We start from the raw sequence: 21,340 nt of genomic DNA, 5'->3' as shown, positions 1-21,340 counted from the left end.
CCTCATTATCGTCACAACCACCACAACCGCCACCGCCACCGCCAACACCACCACCTTCGTCCTCATCATCGTCACCATCACCACCAACAACAACAACAACCTCAGTTGAACCACTATCACCATCACCATCTTTTTAACTACTCAAACCCCAACTCATAATAAAACATTGTTATGTTTCACCCTACCGTTAAGTGCAGTGTTTCCACAAAATGACCACTACTGTGGATAGAAATCCCCACACCATCACAAATCAAAGAAACAGTTACGCGATGATATGCGTTATAATCAAATCAGTGAACAAAGTGACAGCTGGGGCATAATCCTAAAATGGCTAACATACATTGTCTTGAATTGTTTTGTTGTTTCCAATTCTTGCCGATGCTAATAGTCATTCAATACCATTGAATGACACAGGTTTCCATAAACTATCCATTCACGCAATATGGGATAATTGGATGTGTTCCAATTATCGGATAATAATGATAATAATGTGTAAATCTAATTTCATCACATAAAGTGGCCTCTCTTGTCTCAGATGTACATATCTCTACGTCAAGCACCTAAACCATCAGACGCAAATCGAGCATATAATTTCCCTTACCACGAACTGAGGCAGCTAAATCTCACTTGATGCGATGTTTGAGCAATAAGTTCACTATTCTTTGAAGATGTCTCGTCTTCTTAGCCCTCTAAAGATCCCACTGAGTTTCTGCGGAAACTCGCCCTGTGATCCTGATTGTAATGGTGAAAACCGTGCACTACAAAGACATTCTTGACAGACGTATTGACCTGTCTGATGTAACACATCAGATGATTCTAAATGAACTTCTCCATATAAAACCTGTGCCTGACAACAAAGAGATTATGAACAAGGTTGGTTATTATTACTCAAGAGCTTACAGACCTATATAATGGAAATATAATTAAACCATAGTCGTTTTGAGGCGACACCAGTCCCTTGAAGACGAGTATCCCATCCCTACTTCACCAGATTTACAGTCAGGTGCGATATCTCGTATGACTATTTACATAATACAACGTGTTCACCTATATCTATACTTTTCCCTAAGGCATGAATAATGGTCCAACGTAGTTGTTTGTGTACCTACGGAAGGGTAGTAGGCCTAGGACTTATTATCTCCTGCGTAGGACTTATTATCTCCTACGTAGGACTTATTATCTCCTACGTAGGACTTAGTATGGCCTAGAATTACTATCTCCTACGCAGGACTTATTATCTCCAACGTAGGACTTTGTATGGCCTAGAATTACTATCTCCTACGTAGGACTTATTATCTCCAACGTAGGACTTAGTATGGCCTAGAATTACTATCTCCTACGCAGGACTTATTATCTCCAACGTAGGACTTAGTATGGCCTAGAATTACTATCTCCTACGCAGGACTTATTATCTCCAACGTAGGACTTAGTATGGCCTAGAATTACTATCTCCTACGTAGAACTTATTATCTCCAACGTAGGACTTTGTATGGCCTAGAATAACTATCTCCTACGTAGGACTTAGTATGGACTAGAATAACTATCTCCTACGTAGGACTTAGTATCTCATACGTAGGAGATAGGAAGTCCTACGTAGGAGATACTAAGTCGTACGTAAGAGATAATGATTCTAGGCCATACTAAGTCCTACGTAGGAGAAACTAAGTCCTACGTAGGAGATACTTAGACAAAAAAAAATTCACCGTGGCCCTACTACGCTTCCGTATGTACCAAATGTTGTAAGATGCGGTACGAAATATTCACGAGGAGATTTAACTGGGCGGGTATTATCCAGTCAACTTGGTGGTTCATTGCATCCAAGTCGTCGGGGAAATAAGACACAATCAACCAGCGTACCTTTAGCTTGTGCAGTTGTGGGTATATATCAAAAGTACTTTCGCGTTGTGTAAAGGGTCCACGTCCTAATATTTGTTGGCTCTTATGAAAAGAAGACTTAGTATATGCGGTACTTGAAACAGGAAAACATACAAGCCACGATATATTCGTCGTTTATGTCGTAAATTTGTATGATCTATTTGATTTATCGGACCCATAATATTAACCACTTAACTCGGCGAACGGTACTTGCAAATTTCACACTTTCCAGGTTTAACAACGTGGACACTTTTGAATGAAATTGAGCTGCTCAAGAACAAAAGTCACTGACAGAAAGAATTGTAACACAAAGAACACACAACACTTTTAAATCTAAAACCCTAAGGATCACATTGTTAAATGAGCTCTTCTAAAAGTAATAATATTATTTTTTTCGTGGTTGCCTGTTAATGTCTTCCACGGAGAAAGGCCGTATATCTACAGATAAATTACCACTAAATCTAATTATAAATACGTTCCGTTGAAACGCTGATGACGTCTACTAAGTAATAAGAAGTGTCTTTAGTTTCCGGAGGTTAATTCGAACATAAATACAAAACTTTTAATCAGTGATCGAGGGTATTTGCACTTGGATCGTCTTTATTCTGTATTTGGAGCATTCGGTGTGCGTTTACAGTAATACCACTAGGTGCAGTCAGACATTGTTTGGTATGAATTATCACTCTTCAATACCAGTACGTCTTAAGACATAGCATATGGAAAATATTTATTAATACGTTCAGTCTAAAGTTTGCTAAATAAATTGGAATGTTAAGTTAGCACTTTATTCAGAAGCATCTTGGAGCATCAACACCAAACACTCAATCTGGCCACTAGCTCTACAGATTGCTCTGACAGTATCGCACTTCTACAACCTTCACTACAAATTATCTCACGACGTATGTTACGGAAGCAAAAGAGTTCCATCCACTTCGGCCAACTTACTTTTATGTCAGCACTCCTACTCGATCTTTTGAGTAGCACTGTAATTAATGCAACACTACCGAGAATGTATGAGTGTGTCTGAGGCTGTTTCAGTGTTGCATTAACAGAGCGTGTTGTCCCTTTGGTTAATTTTAATCAAGATCCAAGACATTAAGAACATTCCTGGGAATAGTATAATTGCCCGGAAAATTTAAGTTTCCAATCAATGGGGATATTAATCTCGAACATGGGTCAGTGCGTGACCCCATCATACACAACGAGTTTGGCTGTCTGCATTCCTAATAAAAGATAAACGCGATAATTACATGAGGCACCGTCTCTGACGCACCCCTTTTACATATAGTTGTTAGAGTGTACCGACAAATTGGAAATATAGATCATCCCCAGGCAGACATCATTCAATGCAGGAACAGCCGACTAAATCAAATTGAGCAATTGGGGGAGTTGGGGACTATTCGATTATAGGTCAACAAATTAGGAATCGTGAGGCTGGAGGCAGTGAAAGTGTAAAACCACTGCCGGTTGTTTTCGGGTGAGATTCAATTGGCAACATGCGGGATGTCCCTGAGAGAGGTCACCGCCAGGTTAGTCCGGTTTCATTGAGATCCTCGCCTTTGGGTGCTGGTTATTAACGAGGTTAAACGTCTCTGGGGACATGACATTGTCCACAAACACACTACTCCCGATTTGTATCACATTAGGAGATGTTCCTTTGAAAGGATACAACTTCAAGTTATTGTTGAGTTACATTCCCTAGAAGGAAGTCATTGTTGGCTCATCATGACCGCTGATAGATTTTCCGAAGGAATCAATATTATATTAATCCAATCTATCAAAGTTGTTTCAATCGTATTTTTAACAACTACTTGTATTATGTGCACATATGAGAAATGTCTTTTTAATTGATCATGGTATCGTATTTTTGTCGCGCATTCATTGTCATATTTCTCAAGCTTGAGTCGTAAAAGCCTATGCCTGTAACACGTCATTGCCATATCTCGGGACATTTTCCCAGCCTCTATTATCGCCACTATCATATAATAACAAGCGTCATTTCTCCAATAGTTGGTGTCACAAGCGTCATTTCTCCAATAGTTGGTGTCACAAGCGTCATTTCTCCAATAGTTGGTGTCACAAGCGTCATTTCTCCAATAGTTTGGTGTCACAAGCGTCATTTCTCCAATAGTTGGTGTCACAAGCGTCATTTCTCCAATAGTTGGTGTCAAAAGCGTCATTTCTCCAATAGTTGGTGTCACATGTACAAACGTCATTTGTCCAATAGTTGGTGTCACAGGCGTCATTTCTCCAATAGTTTGGTGTCACAAGCGTCATTTGTCCAATAGTTGGTGTCACAAGCGTCATTTCTCCGAAAGTTTGGTGTCACAAGCGTCATTTCTCCAATAGTTGGTGTCACAAGCGTCATTTCTCCAATAGTTGGTGTCACAAGCGTCATTTCACCAACAGGTGATGTCAAATCGTCAAAATCGTCATAACGGTCACAGGTGATGTGACAAACGTCATTTCCGGAACGCTCGCTTAGTAACTATATATTTTCTGCAACAGTTGGTGATTTCTGTAACATCTGGAATCATTTCTGTAACACCTGCAATCGGGAGACACTTTACACAGCTACTGAAAGAAACGCCAAGGTTATAACGTTAGTTAACCTTTCTACAGCGGATGATACGAGTGTCATGGCACCTTGCATGGTTCCAGCTTTATTGTTTCTTAACAAGGATAAACATGCAAAACGTGTATTTTATTGGCAAATTAAAAGGATGTTTTATAATTTCATATAATTTCCACAGCTATTTGCCCTTTACGCCAAGTGGAATCAGTTTTGGTAGAAAATCTAGGATGGTTATTCTCTTGCATTGACAATTTATATTTATTGTTTCAAGATTAACATTAACGTCCGATCATAATTGGGAAAACGCTAAACGGAGACCTGTAATGGATAACAAAACTCTTGATAATCTCGCCTACCAAAAGTACCATTCAAGGAAACATACGACTGGTTAAGGTCCTGTACGACTAAGCGATGTTGTTTCCCGGAAAGGTAATTTGGTCCCTTTCATACTGTGTTCATATATGTTCAGCTAAATTATTACATTTATGAGCTTGAACCTTTATATAATTGTAAAGGTGTAAAGGAATATTGTAAAGGTGAATCTTCAAAGTTGGAACAGGCGAACTAATGCCGAGGATGAATGGTGGTGATTTGTGCACAGGGTGCAAGTATTTGAGATATGGGGTTATAATATGGCCGTGAACCTTAATTGGAACTGTTTATAGTACATTCATGTACACACTAAATTGATTACTTGGTTATGCAAGTATAGTACAGTGTGAATGTTCCCCCGGAGAAAGTGAAACTTCTCCCACGCAAGCGCCCCTGTTACATTCCGGTTTGTGAAGAGACATCGCTTGAAGTTGATGACCAACGCTTGCCGCTTTAGAACTACTCACCGGTTCGTTTGTTCTCAAACATTATCTGCCATCTCTGCGATCTTCACGCTGAATGTTTGCAAGCGGTTGATCAGCTGTTTTGTCCAATTCTCGATCAACTGTGTTTTTTGTTGTTGTTTTTTTGTATGGTATTAAGTTTTGTTCCAACAAACTAAAAACATGGTTGTCTCCGTTATGGTAGACATGTGGTGGACGTTTCCAAATGTGACGCATCAGTGACAAAAATTGTGTCCGAATCAAGTCCCTATTTTCACTTTTACCATATGTTCCAGTGTTTTGTCAGGTGAACAGTTGACTTGCCTTTGCATGTGACCCGTGAGGATCCGGGGTAGAATAGGTCTTCAGCAACCCATGCTTGCCGTTAAAGGCGACTATGCTTGTCGTAAGAGTCGACTAACGGGATCGGGTGGTCAGACTCGCTGACTTGGCTGATGCAATGTCATTGATCCCAATAGCGTGGATGGATGCTCATGATGTTAATCACTGGATTGTCTGGTCGAGACTCGATTATTTACAGACCGCCGTCATATAGCTTGAATATTGCTGAGTGCAGCGTTAAACAACAAACCAACCTTTGCATGTGTTTGCGACGGGTGCCACAGGTGGGGCAGATTGCGTTCAACTTTTCGAGGACACCAGGTATCATCGTCATTTGATAGTGATTCATAAACATGTGCTCAGGATATAGTCATTCGGAATTGTACAATCAACTCTGCTTCTTCTTATAAATATGGAAAGGGTTTTGTCGCTTATATTGCAATGTGTTTTCTTTCGTTGGTCTCTAAATGTTGAACTATTTACAGTATAGTAATCGAATTCTTATGTACGTGGTTTGGTCGTGAATGGATGTCGGCTCGAGTTATCATTATGAGAAGTAAAAGTACGCAACAACAGCCTGAATTAAGTAATCTTGTTACGTGGTTAGAATTGCTATGTTTGCAACGCCACTCATGTACACACAGTTCTAACCACTCCACTCGATAACACAATCACACATCACAATTTGATGACCATAATTAAATATCGTATATATACGAGATAGTCCGGATATGTGTGCTGTAAAAACTCCGTTATCCAAACAAGATATTTCGCCGTTCAACGGCTTTTCAGGTGTTATGAAAAATTTAACTTACATTGAATATCTGGACTAAGTATTTAATACTTATACACCTGATGAAAGCACTTGTTTATATATATAAAATGATATTTGATCAGATATTTAGGAGATAAACCTACTGTGTTTTGAAATTTGAGGTAGTCTCACTGGAGAGTAGATACCTCTTATGTTGATTTGGAACGGAGCGCTTGACGGCAGTTGCCAATAAATACCGGGGTAGTAATCACAAAAAGGTTGGTAAACAACTTGTTGTCATGAATAATGTTTTTTAATAGTTATTACACTTTTGGTAATGTGATATTTTACTTCCCTTATCGTGTGTTTCAATGAGGAAATTACCTGTTGGCCACCGAACATGTCCCAAACAGTTTCATAAACGATATTATTTGTATGCAAAAGATAAGCCTTTGTTAAGTCTTGTCATTTCATCGAAACACTCCGGGTTACAGCCCAGAACGTCAAACGTGTCGCCCAAAACACCCCATATCAAACGTACCTTATTTACTCTTTTAGACGCTCGGCCGTCTATTAATTTCGCGAGAGCCTTTGACCCGGCGTGTATTGGAGACCCAGCGTCTAATACTAATAGAGGAGATATCGATACGTATACAGTTCTTATCGGTGATCGTCGGTGAGCTTTTTATGAATCGATATTTAGCCTATCGATGTATTCATTCGCACGTTGTTTGTGTGAAAAGGCTTAATATGTTCAAAAAAGGTTTCTGTTGCCAAACGGAAATCTCTTTTTAACCAATCAGAATCAAGCATTCTTCAATGTCATGATAGAATTTCAATTCATGTCAAACTTAACAAACTATGTACCAGTGATGTATCCATTTTGACGTTGAAGTAGTTGTGACGAAGACATCACCGGTGGATTCATTTTACGCAGTGGGAAGATGATATGTTTCACGAGAAATTGAATCCCATGTTTAAAACGCCATGTCACATCTATGAGAAATAATCTTGCTCGAAGAGTGCAAGAGGGGATATCTGAGGAGCGCTGTCATTATCTTGTCAGATTAGAAGCGTCCGAGCGCGACTTAATTGTATCTTGCGTAAGTGAGTTAAAACGTTTCCATCGCATCGGCAATATTCTGGTCACATAGAGCTGTATGAATGAAAGCATCATCGAGGACTGAAAATACCGTGAGGACTGTGAGGTAACCAACTGGTTGAAGAATTCGCTTGTTGCACTGAAAACACGGTTTTGATTCCTTACTTGGGTATCATTTGTAATGCCCATAGTGCTTTCGCTAACATCATATTGCAGGCACATTGATAAAGAACGTTGTAAAACTATAATCATCCTCTCACTCAAATACGACTTTTAAATTATTTATATGAAAGACAGTAGTCAATGGCACGATAATGATACACATCACGGCTTCTCATAACGAAACCGTGCTGTCGAGAAACATAACAAAACAAATATAAGATAAACATGTGTTAGGCTCAGTGTCTCCACTTCTGACGGTTAGTAATGTGTAAGATCTGGGTAAAACATTTGCTGGTGACAATGAGTTGCGTGGGTGAGTGAGTTGGGTTTTAAACAACTGATAATATTATGCCAGTCATTTCGAATGGCACCAAAATATCCATGGAGTTATCGAATACGGGCCTTAGGGAATGGTCCAAAGTTTAATCCAAAGCTGTGTCGTCGCCTTGACCATTAAGTGAGTGAGTGAGTTGGGTTTAACGCCGCTTTTAACAGTATTACAGTTATATCACGGCGTGTCAGCTTAATGTGGGCGGAAAGACCGAAGTGATGCAGGTCTCAGACGTTTACCACTTCGGTGAAACCCACGAGCACGGGTATGGTGCGGACAAAACTAGAAACATAATCGGGGCAAACCGGGATTCGAACTTACAATCATAGGTTTCTGGCGTGCCCAAGGGACGCAACTCCGCACAGCGAATCGCGGCGCCTTAGACGACTGGGCCACCCGTGCCCCCCTGACCATTAAGAAATACATGACTGTTCTGTTGTGTTTTCAACACATCATTAAACTAAACACTGGTGTACGTAGAATATCTTTGTTACAGGTCGCATCTAATATATGACATTTCAATATGTTCCCGAAACATATACATAGAGGCCATTCTTAATTACAACAAACTCCAGGTCAAAGCTCTTCTTTTTGCGAAGAGGTGAGGGCATCCTGACCCACCGGTGGCAACCGTTACAAAAACATGCAAATGCTAGTTATTTGTTCCCTCGAGAAAGCATGGGAACATATGGTACACGTCAAAATAGGGAACTACATCATTCTTGTCACTGATGCGTCAAATTTGGAAATGAGTGAGTGAGTTTGGTTTAACGCCGCTTTGAGCAATATTCCAGCAATATCACGGCGGGGGACACCAGAAATGGGCTTCACACATTGTACCCATGTCGGGAATCGAACCCGGGTCTTCGGCGTGACGAGCGAACGCTTTAACCACTAGGCTACCCGACCGCCCCAAATTTGGAAATGTCATCCACATATACTTTCTGAAAGCTTTACTGAGGCCTTGAATGATGTAACCTTGACTAAACAACAGCTCGGCAAGAGTCTTATGACGCTACTTTGAACTCATGGCAGAAAGAGCATTCTCGATTGTACCTGAAAAGTTGTGAAATTTAGACACTGTGGGCTGTAGCTGCAGGAACATTGATCGACATTAAGGGAAAGTTGACTTTTTAAAAGTTGAAGTCATGGTGAAAAGAGCAGTGTTTTGTCACTCTGAATCTTTATGCACAGATCTAAGCACGAAACCAGATGATGCGCTCTCACCAGGCTCCTTTATATCTAGTTCAGGTGGGTAAATCAGTGTAAGGGAATTTTATGGTTATTAAACGATATCAGATCATCGATATTTGCCAAATTACCTTGTTTTGACTTTGCCATTCCGAGCAGAAATTCCGACTCATACTCATATGCATAGAAACAATTCTGCAAGTAGGGGAGCACAGTTGGTGGCCATTGGGAGGCCTACGTCTTGTCTCCATGCCTTTCCCCCAAATTGTACATAGATGTTATCAAAGGAAGTCCAGCATGTCACATACTGTTTTCTCGGTAAACCTAAGATGATATTGGCTTTATTTTGACACATGCATGTCATGATTGTTGTTTGTATTTTATTGTTAGCTGTCTTGGTTTACGTTGCGTTGTAGTATTGTATATGGAATTACAGTGCACGATACACACAGACCGCCAGTTCACAGAATTTTTAATACTGTTACATATTAACTATTTGTCTGCTAAAATACTGCAGCAACAAAATCATCATAATTCATCCTCTCACACGTGTTGTTAAAAAAACTCAAGTTACATGGACCCGACATTTCCGCTTTTACCTTTTTGTAATTGTAAAGGCCAAGGTTTAGAAACATTAAAGAAGCGTCCGATGTTTTGGGAAAACGTCAGGGTATGCTTCATATACAGTAAGTAAACTAAAATAGATATTTCGTTATCAAACCAGGAGAGTTGAACACTATTCTAAATTACTTACGTCGTGTTCAACATTAAATTTCAAGTACCAATGGTTATGGTTGCCATTCTATAAAAAGAACATAAACGTTAGTTCATTAAGAACGCTAAAAAGAAAACATTATATTAATAAACTATTTAATTACATTATATTTGGTCTTGTATTCCAGACATGTATATACAAGGACCTTAAGGAGACACGTAACCTTTCCAGTATTTCTCCTTCATGAATAGGATTCTAAATTCAAGTTGTTTCTTTAAACTCTTACTGTTAGTTATTATCGACAACATGTTTTGTTTAGCAGCTTTAGACAACCCACGAAAGATAATGCAGAGCTGCTTTGGGTGCTTTTCAGTTGCAAACGATCCGATAATTCGATTTGATCCGTTAAATGTACCTTTAACGCGATGCGGTTATGGTCTTAATACAATCTTGCCAAACCGCACCAACCGTTTAATCCATTCTCTCCTGATAAAAGGGAACAATGCAGTGGTTAAAGCTTCCATCACGCAACTGTGTGATAAATATAGACATTAACCGGTGTTATAAAACTGTGCTACAATCAAAGTTAAACGATTTCCAACTGATTAAAGTAATCTGCCAAAGACATTCCCAATGGTCCATCTTGGTAATGTTTTTGTTAATACGAGTAACAGAGCGGCTCAATTCCATCAATATTTCATTATCACCACCGGTAATTGAAATGATGAAATCGGAGGTTGCAGTTCATCAGGGATGTAGGTAACTTGAAAGTACAGAGTGAAATAGAGTTCCGTTATATCAAAGGACTTTCATATTTATAATCAGCTGACTTCAGGAGCTTGCGGTACGGGTGATGAAGTCTTTGAGTTGAGAACGTTATTGAAACCTGTGAAGACATATGTAAAGCCGCTCGCCATTGCTTGGCTACATCCGTGCAAGATGTATCTGTTTAATAGAAACGTAATCACAAGGACAGAAATTATTTTGTATGAGCATATTATCAATTGCCACTATCGGCTGTCACGACACAAGACAAAGTGTGTAGAGGGGGTCACGTCCTGACACACGTGCAGTGTAATTATTGTTTTATAGATATTTTCACGTGTTTTCTTACATGACAGGGGGACTTTTTAAGTGGCATTTAGAAGTTGGTATGATGAACAAGCGAGATATTTCTATGGATATACAACTTCTCCATTACAATGACTGCCATGTTTCGGTGTGGATAGTTTGATAAGGGTGTGCTTGATAAGGGTGAGCTTGATAACGGTGTTAGTATCTCTATCGAAACGTCGCAGTCATTGTAATATGGACGTTGTATATCCATAGAAATATATCCCTTGTTCATGGCAGAATGACCGAGATATTCCATTAAATAATCTTTATAAACATTTACACAGACACGTTTTAGGAATCTTAACAAGATGCAATGAACGTTTACATCATACAGAAATGACACGAACGCGTGCCCGGCACGAAGCCCTTGTACTCAAGATTCCCCCTCCACGCTTACATCGATTCGACCTTTACGAACAGGGTACACGTAGGTGGTGTGTTCAAAGTGAATCCAGAAGCAAGCATGTTTAATGGGAAGATTTCAATCAATTTAGTGAATACGAAGGATTTGGCCATAGAATCCCAGACACAAAATCAAATGAACCATTCGTTCATAACCTGCTGTAGAAAAGCAACTGAGCGTTTGTTTTCATGTACTTATATTCTCAATTCCTTCAGAGGGAACGAGTGGCCCAGTCGCGATTCGCTGTGCAGAGTTGCTTCCCATAGGCACACCAGAAGCCTATGATTGTGGGTTCGAATCCCGGTTCGCCCCGATTATGTTTCTAGCTTTGTCAGAACTGTAACCGTGTTCGTGGGTTTCACCGAACTGGTAAACGTCAAAGACCTGCATCACTTGGGGCTTTCCTTCCACATGAAGCTGACACGCCGTGATATAACTGAAATACTGTTAAAAGCGGCGCTAAACCCAAATTACTCACTCAGTCACACATTCCATCTGTTCAGTTCCTTCATGCCTTTATGAATCTAGTAACCTGGTGACAATTGAAATATATTTACGTAAACAATATAAATATAATTAAAGGGGGAACGGTTGATATAAAGAGTTCATAGAGTAATATAGATAATATGAATATTTATTACTATTCTCCTCTTACTAATAATTACTGCAAATATTGGTGTCGGCGGCTCCACCAGGAACCATATTGGCATCTTATACATCTAATGCCTGCAAGACCAAGTTCCTCCTAGAGGAGAGACTTCATCAAACGATACAAATACCATTTTCTGGCACTTATACAGTAGACAAATCTAATGTGTATTCATTCACCAAAGTGATCGAAGCACATCAAGTTAGAATATATTTACTTTGCGTGTCTGGAATAAATGTTACCTGATTTGGTTTATCACCACATCGGGATATATAACTCAGGTATTACACTGTCAACGATAATGTTTTGATAATATCTACACATCGGGAAATACTACTTAGGTATTACAATGTAGGCGATGTTGATCTTTATACCTTGCCATCGAAATATATTAGTAAGGTAATACACATCTATACATGCATGTTTTTGTTTGTTTGTTGTTTAACGCCGCACTCAGCAACATTCCAGCAAAACTATGGCGGTCTGTAAATAATTGAGTCTGGACCATCATTATGACATCATGAGTACGCAATTGGGATACGATGACATGCTTAAACCAAGTCACCGAGCCTGACCACCCGATCCCGTTAGTCGCCTCTTACCACAAGCATAATCGCCTCTTAGGACAAGCATGGGTTGCTAAAGACTCTTCTATCGCGTATATTCACGGGTAGTGTGTTGGATCTACACATTAGAACATTGCAGTTAGGTATTACACTGCAGACGGTGTTGATACCTGTATTCCTACTAAAGTAACGAGGGGGCACTATTGGGTAATATCACAATATCACGGCGGTGGACACCAGAAATGGGCTTCGCACATTGTAGCCCTGTGGGGAATTAAACCCGGACCCTCGGCGGGACGGGAATTGCTTTAACCACTAAGCTACCCAACCTCCCTTATACAATTAGAAATCTACGAATTTATTGTATATGCATACACGAACTTGATGTCAACCTTAGGGACGGTAATAAATCGACCGATTCTAAAAGGAAATACGATCTATTGTGTGTAAACATTCATTCAATTGTACGTATGATGTTGATGGTTTGGCTTCGTTAATATCCGAAAATAGCATAACGGAGATAGTGCTTTTAGTAAAATGTTTTATAGATAATATGTCTCTATGTATTGTTAATAACAATTGATTAGTAGAACAATGCGCATTGTTTGAAATACCAATAGCTAGACCTTTCTTGGGTTTGTCCGAACAACACATAAATACATGTATGAAACAGTTTTTGTCGAACGGATGCCTTTTATATAAAATGTTTAATTTAGAATATTGTCAGTGGAATAAAAAATCAGCAATTTCTGTCTCAAAACGGTCAGCTAATTTTGCAGATATATTCCAATCTAGTGATAATATAAGTAATAAAAGAACTGGCAAATGCCATCAAGTAAAAGCAGTTTAGTCTTGAACCAAATGTAGGATGTGTAGCATACATGTCAAAAACACTCACCTGACAGTACAATTAGTGTGGTAGATCTGGCAGATAACCCCATTCTAAGGTTGCCTGCGATTGTTTCTCAAACCACGTGTCAAGTACCATGTTGATGTATGTCCAGTCATCTCGAGTCTGGTTTGCGCTCCGGTTACAGGACATTTTACTCACTGCGGCATGTGGGCTCCTGCGTGTGTACAAATCCAAATGCTACAAAATGTAAACATGACACATTTATGTTGTTGTCAGGAGCACGGGGCGGTAAGTTTCTCACTCAACAGTGGTCATGTAAAAGTTTCGACATCCCAGAATAGACGACATAGAACATATTAAAACGCACAGAAATGTAATCTTGAAATCTGAGGATTGCCACAAACGAGTCTTATCGGTGTAGTGTTTCCAGCGAAATGAGTTAGTTCTGACTGTGCATTAGTCCATGCTTGTTCACTGCTGCCTACAACTTTCATCTGAGCATGAGGAATCCTGACCGAGTCCGGCACCTGCCTGGGTATACATACGCTCCTAACGAGGTTGGAGGCGCTGCTATCGATTCGCCAGTTCCACCGCATTGGACGCCGTTATGGAAAGGCTTCAATGACGAACAGCGTCGACGCCAGCTGCAGGTGCCCGCCCTGATAGTCATACATATATGAAAAAGGTACTGAATCTCTCATGTACGTACGTACTTACGTACAGTGGGTGTTAGCTGGTGTCTTTAGTATAGGAGAACAGGCAATACTCTATATTCAGGAAGACTTACAAAGGAAAGTACAAATAAAGCGATAAAACCCTTTTCTATAACCATAATATATAACGTCAACGCCAGAGGTTAATCAGTCTATATTATCTGCCGAAACAGATTCCTTCGGGCGAACAATAGCGGTCAATAACTGAAAACAACGGTAACATGTCATTCCCTCCCGGTAACTATAGGCAGAGTCAATCGTACGATAACGACTATATTCTAAGCATGTGTTTATAAACCACAGTGAGTGAGTGAGTGATATGGGTTTAATCCCGTTTTTAACAGTATGTCAGTTACAGCTTAATGTGAGAGGAAAGACAGAAATGATGCGGGCCTCAGACGTTTACCAGTTTGGTGAAACCCACGGTATGGTGCTGATAAATTTGGGAACTTTATCGGGGCGAACCGGGATTCGAAACCCACACCATGTATTAGCGAGGAGGGTAACTATGACCTGCCCTTACGGTAGCTTAACACAGAAGCCATTGTACCATTACGAATATGAATGAATGAATGAATGAATGAATGAATGAATGAATGAATGAATGAATGTGTTTATTAACCACGATCAAATAGTGATGATACCAGGTGTTCTCAATAAAAGCGACAAAACCCTTTCCATATCCACAAGAAATCTCTGCAAAATGTTCAGACTGATAAATAGTGGAATAGTTTGCAGTTGCATGTTTGTCAATCCACTGAATATATTTTATGAATTGTAAAATGCATTTTCAAACTTTTCATATTGACAGATTTGCTAGGTATTGGGGAAGTGGTGTTGTCACATGGTTGGTGTTGGTGTTTGCAATGGGTAAAGCCTACACTTGGGAGTCTCCAGCAGTGGGTATTGGGACCACACTCACTGTCAGATACATTATTTTCATAATAAACTGCCGGTCAAATGAAACTATACACTAAAATGAATTGATTTGACCAAAAACTTACAAACGTTATCAAAACGTTCCTAGGCTGAAAACAGTGGCGAAACGTTCTGTCCAAACCACATCTAGGATGATCATATCAAAAATATCACCATCGAAAAGCCATTGAACTCATGAACATTTGACCTTTTTATTATACTTGTATTTTGTTCTTTAACGCCGCACTCAGCAGTATTCCAGCAAAATGACGGCGGTCTGTACATAATCGAGGCTGGACCATCATCATGACATCATGAGCAACGACCTTTGCAACTGGGATACGATGACATGCATCATCCAAGTCAAAGAGCTTGACAACCAAATCCCGTTAGTCACCTCTTCCGACAAGCATAGTCGCCTCTTACAGCAAGCATGGGTTGATATAGATATAATTCTAACACAGTTTTTTTAATTTAAGAGACATTTGCATTATTACCCACGAGGTGAAAACAGGAAGTAATATACTATATCTGATACACTAAGTCGCACGTGTGTAGTTCAAGGTAGTAGTTTGAGTAGTTCATTGCAAGTGTATTTGGTCCGCTGAGGAAGTTTGTATATTTGTGACAGCCAGATAGTGGTCCAAATGGATACAGAAATGGAAAAGAACGAGTACCGTGCAGTCATCAAGTTATTTTACTTTAGACAAAAGTATTCCCTAGAAATTCATGACCGCAAGTCACAAGTGTATGGGGATAAGTTCCCTGGCTATTCCACAGCTAAATGTTTAAGGCTAGGAGAACAAGCCTTGATGATAACCCAAGGTCTGGATGTACCTCAACTTCAATCAATAGATATTCAATCAAAGAGACAGAAAAACTTATACTGTCAGATAGACGTATTACCATTGCTGAACCTGAGGAAACCACAGGTCTAAGCCAGGGATCCATTGAAATTAATATTCATGAACATTTACAGATGAAAAAGATATCTGCTCGTTGGATGCCAAAGTTTCTAATTCTGATCTTAAGGAAAAAAGAACTGATTTTGCCAGAGACAATTTAGTGCTAATTTAGGAGGATTTCAAAAAGAGATAAGAAACGGGTGATGAAACATCGGTCTACGACTATAATCCCGAGTCAAAACGTCAATCAATGGAATGGCACAATTCCACTTCTCCGGTCTTCAAGTTTTGACCCCTGTATTTTTGGATTGCAAAGGGTGTGATCCTTGTTGATAAATCAAAAAGTCAAAAGACGATTACCGGATTACTATGCTGATTTGCTTTATCGCCTGAGAGATGCTATCAAAGAAAAGCGGCAAGGAATGCTGACTGCCGGAGTTCTACATTTTTCATGACAATGCCTCTTCTCACACCCCTCGACTTGCAAAGGCTGCTGTGCGACAATGTGGGTTCCTCACCCACAATTCTCGCCAGACCTGGCATCAAGTGATTTCCACCTGTTTCCTAAACTGAAAGAACACCTTCTTGGAAAGCGCTATGACGACAACGGTGATCTCAAAGCTGCCCTGAATGGGTTGACTTGAATTGAAAAACTTCACTATCGATATGAGCAGTGTTTTGAAAAGCAGGACGATTATGTTGAAAAATAAAATTAAAAACACTTTCACAATTGTTGGTTTTGTTTGTTAGGCTTAAAACGTTTTGACCAGCCCTCGTATACTGATAGATCTAGGTATTTGGGCCGCTATCAATATGCTGTGCGTTCGGTTCCAGATTAAATGCAGTGCGGTTAAATCTGCGGGTAAACTAGCTCTACATTGCAAACACGAAAGGTCTATGCCGTAAACATATCCTACTCGACCGCCGGAAGCACCAGCTAGCGCATCATATTAACAAGCGACTTGAATTTCTGGAATGACTTAAAAAAGCCTTTTGATGGTTAAACCTTGATTGAAAAGCTAAGCTGTAAACACAATTGAATACAAAATTAGTACCTTGTGAGTGAGCAATTGACAAAAGAAGGCGCCATAACATGGACCTCATTCCTCTTTTCGTACACCTTGATACAGAGGCTGACACGTCTTGTGGATAGATTAGGTGAAGATATTCATTTATCTTGGCATCTATATATATATGAAACTGGGGTTGAATTGACTGCTTTCAGCCGCTATTTCTGAGGATACTCGATTCTGCTGGAGTAGTACTTCGCACAAGCTTTGAGATCAACTTGATTGGTCCTTGTTTCCACAATGGACATAAAGCATGACTGTATTCGTGTTCTTTCTTGAGCTATTGTTGTCCGAACTCAATCAAAAGGATTTCCTTCCGTGGCAAGCAACAGCAGGTATACAATACGGGCGTCACTCTTGGGATTGCTGCATGGATGGAGCAAGGACCACACCACTGCTACTCCTCTGCAATGGCATCAGTGAACATTATCACGAACACCATTAACGTGAAGTATTGATTGAGACATTAACTTGATATATGTATATCACGACTGTGTTACTGTCACAACAGTACTACGACAAGGTTGCGGCAAGCTCTTAGACAAAGTAGTGTAATTCCACTAATAGAATCCTATATCATAATTATACAGCTGTGCATGTATCTAATAACTTTTGTTGTACATCCAAGCCCCCCAAAACTGTTAACTTGATTCAGATCTATTACACAGTCTTATAATCAGTCATATACAAATATAAGATACGATGTAATCGCTGCATTAAAAATGTAAATTTTTAATCTTTACATACTGGTATATCTGGTTGGAATCACAATAACGTGTTTCAACCTTATACAAAATCTTTCCTTCTTCAGAATAGGGAGTGGCACGTGGTGAGGTGAGGTGAGGTGAGGTGAGGTGAGGTGAGATGAGGTGAGGTGAGGTGAAATTGGGTTTAACGTCGCGTCCAAGATTATTGCATTTATATAGCGACTTGCATGCACGTGTGTGTGTGTGGCTGCTTGTACTAGTCCGGACTGATGCCGATTTATAGTGCTAGCTCACTTAGATACCATGCCGCAGTTTAACATGAATACCCCACTCAGACACAGTATACTGACTCCGAGCCGACCAGTCCTTGTTTTAGCCCCTTAATGTCGAGCGCCAGACAGGGTAACAACAAGTACCATCTTTTAACGTCTTTTGGTATGACGCGGCCGGGGATCGAACCCCGGACCTTCCGCTCTCATGGCGGACGCTCTACCACAAGACCACGGAGGCGGCGAGTGGCACGTGGACCTGTGCACAGCGTGCAGGTCACAAATCAGGCAAAATTATCCAACATTGGTCGCGGAGAGACGCTTGATGGGTGACCGTCTGTGAGAGTTTCCGGGGTTTTAGGCGTGCCACACAGCGAAGCAAATATAGCACATGTTGTGTCTCCTTGGGCAGTAAATGGGTACCCGGTATGATAAGATGGTGATAGTAAATGTTAACCTTCTAGCCTCTCACAGACAGTTTGAGATGTGTACTTAACAGGTAGCTGAAAATGAACCTTCGAGTACACACTGATCGCGGAAATAATAATGGAGCGATTAGAGATAAGTGTGTGGAACTAATATTAATATCAAATAATGAAGTATTTTCTGAATGCAACACTCACAAACCTCTCAAAAACACAGGATACTTTCTCCAAATCTGCATTAGCCTCACCAATCTTTGCAGCTATTACATTGAGCTCTCAGAACAAGTCCCGTACCATTGCTGCACATTTATATTAATCTCCCTCGGGAGCACAGTCGATTCCACTGTATTCCATTTGAATAAAAAACTCCTCGTCATCCATCTTAATGCACTCCCTTAATGGACTTAATAAATACTCCCTCGTCCAAATGTACTTAATAAACTCCCATGTGCAAAAGACATCCATCTACAGATGGCAAATCCGTTTTGAGCAGTAACGTTCACAATCACATTCAGTTGTTTCCAGCTGGCAAATCGAGATGAATTCAGACATCCGAGATGGTTTCAGCGTCATTGATGACACTGTTTCATCTGCGCGATGGTGTGTTTGTTCCTTTCACATTCGCTTCTATGATTTCGGAAATATGCTGCTCATCAAACCCAGCTTCATAAAGACGACTTGCAGCCGAAGATCGCAGACAATGATTCTTTTCGGGGTCCTTTCAAGAAGTACCTTGAACCTTGAATTGTTGAACACCCATTGGCGGAGCTGCGAACCAAACTGATGACTTCGGGGAACGTCAGGATCACTGATGGCAAGCACCAGGCGCATTCATTGCAGGACTGAACCAGAACCAGAAGCGATAATACCCTATGTCTATGAATAATGTCAGATCGTGTCAGATTTAGAATCAACCATAAAACGATCGTGGAAAATAACAACTGCAAATCTCTCGCGTGCCAGTCATTATCTTAGAAACGGTTCAAGATACCCATGTAAGCTGCGGAAATAATTTAGAAGAATCACAATTAAAACCTAAAAGAGAATATGATGTGTTTTGGGTCAAATATTTATCTACTCTAGTGACGTTTACATGTTTTGGTCCGCATGAGAGAGCAACATTCAATGTCGATAACTTTTGTTACGATCTGACAAATATGAACAAACGTTTTCTGATTTGCCGGGACCATTTTTCCGGTCATTGGGGCACGGGTGGCCAAATCGTCTAAGGCGCCGCAGCTGTACAGAAATACGTCCCTTTGGCACGCCAACAACCTATAATTGTGGGATCGAATCCCGGGTTAGGTTTGTCAGCATCATACCAGTGCTCGAGAGTGAAAGTTTCACCAAAGTTGTAAACGCCGGGCTTTCAGCTCACATTAAGCTGACACGCCGCTATAAAACTGGACGTCGCATACATCCTTGTCAGATAAATCATGTAATTCAATAACTGTATCAAGACCAACGCCCCTCTTCTCTTCTTCCTCTCAGGCGCCTCCATCGCCACCTCAAAACCAGAAATATATTCTCTTCTCCTTAGAGAGTTCCTGTCCAAGATGATTTTAACGTGGAAAGGCGTGCACGTAGAATTACATGTAGCCCACTGTCCTATTCTATTATGATGACAAAATGGAATAGTTTGTGGTACCAGTAACGACGATGCAGATACCAGATTCCTCGCTATAAACATGTGTGTTTACTTATTTTAATCTGAACATAGACAAATTGCGTTATTTTATTCACGTCAAACATATCAGTTGTGACCTAATTTGAGGAAACACTTACATATTTTTTAGGATTCATTGAAGTGAGAGAGTTTGGTTGACGCCCATTTGCGGTTACACATATCAGCAACAGAGCCACTTCCATATTCACCAAAGATATCTGCCAAGAGGAAAGCAAATAGTGTTTATCCCAGGGACTCGCGAAAAGATGAACGTAGCCTGCTCGAGCGGTGGCACCCGTCACAAACAAATGCAAGGCAAGTTAATTGTTCACCTAAAAAGAGAATAACATCCGACATGTTTTGTCACTGATGCGTCAAACTTGGAAATGTCCTCCACACGCCTACCATAATCTTTTTTAAAAGCTTCACTGAGACTGTAACCTTGATCAACAACCTTTGAGGAAGAGTTGTGAGATGCCCTTTGAAATCGTCGAAGAACGAGCATGCGCGATTGTACCTCAAAAGTTGTGAAAGTAGACCCAAAGGCAGGAGCAAGTCAGCTTAAAGAGAGGGCAAAGCCGGCAGTGATGCAGGTCTAAGATGTTTCCTACTGTGTGAGATGCCTTTTGAAATCGTCGAAGAACAAGCATGCTCGATTGTACCTCAAAATTTGTGAAAGTACACACAGAGGCAGGAGCAAGGCAGCTTAAAGAGAGGGCAAAGCCGGCAGTGATGCAGGTCTAAGATGTTTCCTACTGTGCTAAAACCCTCGAGTAAGGGTATGGTGCTGACAAGCCAAGGATCACAATCAAGGCGAATCTAGATTTCGAATCCACAATGATAGGATCTTGACACCCCCAAATGACGACGATGCATAGTGAATTGTGGCACCGAAGACGTTTTGACAAATATTGTCACAGACTAAAATTACTCAGATATTTTAAAAAAAGAACCATTCATCGCGTGGCGCCTGTTTCATAGTCTAAATCGTCTTGTACAGACGTATTGGTTACCAGTGACACGATGAAACGTAATTGAAAAACATTACACATGCCTTCTCATACATTTACATGTCGGGTGAATCATGTGGGTTTGAGCGTTGGTGATCTTAACCCAGTGGTTAAAACATTAATCTGATATGGTACACCAAATCCTTATCAGGAGTAAGCTGTGGATGTATTGTATAATGTCTAGACGTCTCATTTTCAAATGTACATT

General features: G+C 40.3%; 1 protein-coding gene across 2 annotated transcripts in view; it reads right to left on the bottom strand.

The window, feature by feature from the left end:
- LOC124150600 (neuropeptide Y receptor type 5-like) overlaps positions 1-14,035 on the bottom strand; it is a 32,053-nt gene extending 18,018 nt beyond the window's left edge. For both annotated transcript variants that reach the window (XM_046522548.2, XM_046522549.2), the window contains exon 1: positions 13,495-14,035. The gene's annotated coding sequence lies outside the window, so the exon portion shown is untranslated. The remainder of the gene's footprint in view (positions 1-13,494) is intronic.
- Between the last annotated feature and the right edge of the window lie 7,305 nt (positions 14,036-21,340).

This window comes from Haliotis rufescens, unplaced genomic scaffold (assembly GCF_023055435.1).
Source record: "Haliotis rufescens isolate VD_foot unplaced genomic scaffold, xgHalRufe1.0.p SCAF_75, whole genome shotgun sequence".
NCBI lineage: Eukaryota > Metazoa > Mollusca > Gastropoda > Lepetellida > Haliotidae > Haliotis > Haliotis rufescens.
The sequence above is the reverse complement of the archived record's forward strand: the minus strand, read 5'-3'. Positions and strand labels throughout refer to the sequence as shown.